Source organism: Octopus bimaculoides, chromosome 7 (genome assembly GCF_001194135.2).
Source record: "Octopus bimaculoides isolate UCB-OBI-ISO-001 chromosome 7, ASM119413v2, whole genome shotgun sequence".
NCBI classification, from domain to species: Eukaryota; Metazoa; Mollusca; class Cephalopoda; order Octopoda; family Octopodidae; genus Octopus; species Octopus bimaculoides.
This window is the reverse complement of record NC_068987.1, coordinates 101,559,441-101,563,620: the sequence shown is the minus strand read 5'-3', so window position 1 is coordinate 101,563,620 and position 4,180 is coordinate 101,559,441.

The window sequence follows — 4,180 nt, the reverse complement described above, 5'->3', positions numbered from 1 at the left end:
ATATATATATATATATATATATATATATATATAATATATATATATATATATATATATATTGTTTACGTCCCCATAACTTAGCCGTTCGGCAAAAAAACCGATAGAATAAGTACTAGGCTTACAAATAGTAAGTCTTGGGGTCACTTTGTTCGACTAAAGGCGGTGCTCCAGCATGGCCACAGTCAAAAGACTGAAACAGGTAAAAGAGTAAAAGAGAGTAAGAGAGTATATAAAAAATAAAACTATGAAAGAATATGTATGTTTTTCCTCTCTCTCTCTCTCACTCTCTCTCTCTCTCTCTCTTTCCCTGTCTCTCCACACACACTCACACACATACATATCATCCAGGTATTAATGGAATTAAATGCTACCTCCATATATAGGATGGTATTGTTAGTACACATGTACACAGGAAAGCGACCTGACTGACTGGCATGAAAGTGATCGACAGCGAACTCCCCCCTATCCCACACGCAGAGATACTTTGTCTCCTCACTCAGGTTTCCCCCATCTCGCTACTACACTGGCATCAGCTCCTCAGAACCATCCCTGCTTCTCTAACATCTAAATCTCTCATCACCCTTAATTTATCCACTTAACCCAAATTTCTACTTCATCCAGGCATTCACTCTACTTATTCTTTCTTACCCCAAGATTGGGGACAATATATAAAATAAATCGATATCTATGACTTTATCTTTTACCCTTCCGTGGTCGACAAAATAAACTATATACAAATCGTTGCGATCAAGTGACCCGTTCATCTAATAAATCATGGCCATATAGAGTGTCTAGTTGGCAGAAAATCGTTATGGCGTCGGATAAAATGCCTTGCAGCAATACTTATGTTTCTTTAAGTTCTGAGTTCAAATTCCACTGAGGTTAACTTCTCTTTTCTTTCTTACGAGATGGATAAAATAAAGTACTGGTCAAATAATCTTTTCATACAAGGCCTGAAATTTGGGGCAGGAGGATAGCCGATTACATCGACCTAAGTACCCAACTGGTACTCAATTTATCGACCTTGAAAGGATGATATGTAAAGTCAACTTCGGCAGAATTTGAACTCATGAGTGAGGAGGCCAAGATACTGAAAGCCACAAAAACCCAAAGAGTTAACTACTGGGGATATGGAATAGAGTTAACCGTTCAAGCAACAGTGGAAGACCTAAGAGTTAGTGTAGCCCGATGACGTAAGATTGAGAGTTGTGGCGGAAGGCAGGCCACCTGTGTTATACATGTGGAGAAAAGGGCCACATGAAGGCGAGGTACTCCCAGAGAGAACAAATGAAAAGCAGACGGAGAGGAAGGAAAGCACGGACCAGGTGGTACAGGTCGATATAAAGGAGAGAACAACGGAGGAAGGGTTCACGGTGTTTAAAAAAAGAAAGAGAAGTGGGAGAGTGAGCTCTCCGCCAGAGCAACAGAAAAAGAAGAAAGAAGAGATGGAAAAGGAGGAGACCAGAAGGAAGGAAGATGAAATGGTGGTGGATAAAATAAACGAAAAGCAACTTGAAGTGTTCAAAGGGAGTTGCATAGGGAACAGACATTGGTGAAGACACCGGTCGTTCCAGTGGAGGAAGAAAATTTAGAAACGGAACTGGAGAGACAGTTCGGAGTGGCGGAAGAAAAGAAGAAGGTACTAGGAGCGGAGCAGGAAGAGAGAAAACTAATAAGAAAAGGAAAATTTCAATGGAATTTTGTGACGTACGCAGAAAGTAAAGAAACTGAAAAGAAAGTATTAAAGTTTAAACATATTATAAGAGTAAACTTGCCCACGGATGTGTATTCCGAGAATGGGAAGGCCATCGTGGTTGACAAGGATACCTACAACAGACTAAAAGACATGTGTGGAGAAGGGATTGACTTTCGAGGAGTGATGGTGGAGTTCGATGAATTGCCACCTGTAGTGGAGCTAAAAGATTTAGAACGGAAAAAAGTAAGTAAAATTGTTTTATTGAAGAAAGAAGGAAAAAAGTAAAATTGTTTCATTTAAAAATAAAAGAGGAAAAACGAGATTAAGAAACAACAATAAGATAATAGAATGATTGTAAATAGTTTATATAAACGTTCAAATGATACCGCATGGGAGTGGGGCCCATGCAACCATTTCATTTTTCATTTTTATATAACATCTCATTTTCATTCGTTTTATGTTTTTGTTCCCACAGTGGTTTTGTGTTTGTCTTTGTAGCGGCCGTAGTGCCAAAATAAAGCAACGTTCGCAGTGGTTTGCGATCTCTGAGTGCTCTTGTTATTATATATGTCTAGGTAGAATTTACTTTCCGTCTTCCCATACTGTTGTTGAATAATCAACAGTTGGTTCGTCTGTTAAGATACGTGACCCAGTTTCTGTGTTAGAACTCCTCATATTATTTGACAAAATCGTTAAAGTGTTGCACAAAATGCCTCGCGTTATTTGTTCGAGTTCAAATGTCGTTGAGGTCGAAATTAACTTCTTTCTTCTTTTTTTTTCTGAAATCGATAAAATAAAGAAACCACCAATAATTAAGTCGATATAATCGACCAGTCTTTTCAAATCAAATTTCTAAGCTATGGCTAGGTAAAAGAAATTTTAAAACCGGTAGATTAGCGAAATTATAACAGCGAATGACAAACTACTCTGGCATTTCTGTCAGCTGTTTACGCTCTGAGCTCAAATCCCGTCGAGTTCAACTTTGCCTTTCAACCTTTAGGAATCGCTACAATGAAGCACCAGTAACATACTGGAGTCGAAAACATCGACTAACTACTCCCCAAAATTACTAGCCAGGCAGTGAGATGACAGAATGGTTAGTACGCTGGACAAGAATGCTTAGTTGTATTTCGCCCGGCTTTATATTATGAGTTCAAGCCATGTTGAGGCCGACTTTGCCTTTCGTTCTTCGGTGTCAATTAAATAACTATTAGTTGAGCACTGGGGTCGAGGTAGTCGACTTTCTCAACTAAAACTGATGCCAAATTTTGAAATTATTATTATTATTATTATTATTATTATTATTACTATTGTTGTTGTTGTTGTTGTTATTATTATTGTTATTATTGTTGTTAATAATAATAATAATAATAATAATAATAATAATAATAATAATAATAATAATAATAATAATAATAATTATTAAAAAAAAACAAAAAAAAACGGCAAGCTGGCAGAATCGTTAAAACGCCGGGTGAAATGCTTAGCGGTATTTCTGAGTTCAAATTCCTTGGAGGTCGACTGTGCCTTTGATCCTCTCGGGGTCGATGAAATAAGTAACAGTCAAGTACTGTAATCAACTCGCCCTCTTCCCACCAAAAAATTTTCAAGGCCTTGTTCCTAGAGTAGAAATAATAATAATAATTGTTATTGTTACTATTAACTCGCCGGGCAAAATGCTTAGCGGTCCGTCGTCATGTTCTGAGTTCAAATTCAGCCGAGGTTGACTTTGTCTTTAATCTTTTCGGAATCGATAAAATAAGTACCAGTTCAGTACTGGGGTGGATGTTATCAATTAACCCCAACCCCCAAATTTCAGGCCTGGCACCTTCAGTAGAAAGGATTATTATTACTAATATTAATAATATTATAAAGCTATTTAATGCTTTCTCAGTTGGCAGTGGTGTTGCCTTGAGTTTTGGTGACAACAGATTTCCTCAAATCTCAAGAGTTTTTGTTAGCATTTTTTCCGAATACAGAATGACACTTTACATTTGACGGATATTTGTCCTCATCTTGTTTGTTGTTATCACAACGTTTCGGCTGATATATCGTCCAGCCTTCGTCAGGTGTCTTGGGGAAATTTCGAACTTGGGTTCTAATTCCTAAGGTATTTTTCGATGTTGATATTATTATTTTGTATGTCATTATGTTAAACGAGGTTACAGTGAATCACGTTTAAAGGAAATAGCAAGTGAAATAGCTAAGATTAGCAAAGATAGTAAAACCTACATGCCTAATCTTAGCAAACAAAATACAACAGATTACAGAATTCCTTTAGTGATTAACTGGCACCGACGTTTCGCTGGCATTTCAAAAGTGTTGCATGAAAGTTACCAACATGTGGTGAAAAAATATCCCAGTTTCAAACAAACATTTCCTCAGCCGCCCATTGTAGCCTTTCGACGGAATAAGAACATAAAAGAATTATTGACCTCTATATCTGACTCCAAGAAAACGAACATTGGAGTATCTACACGCTGT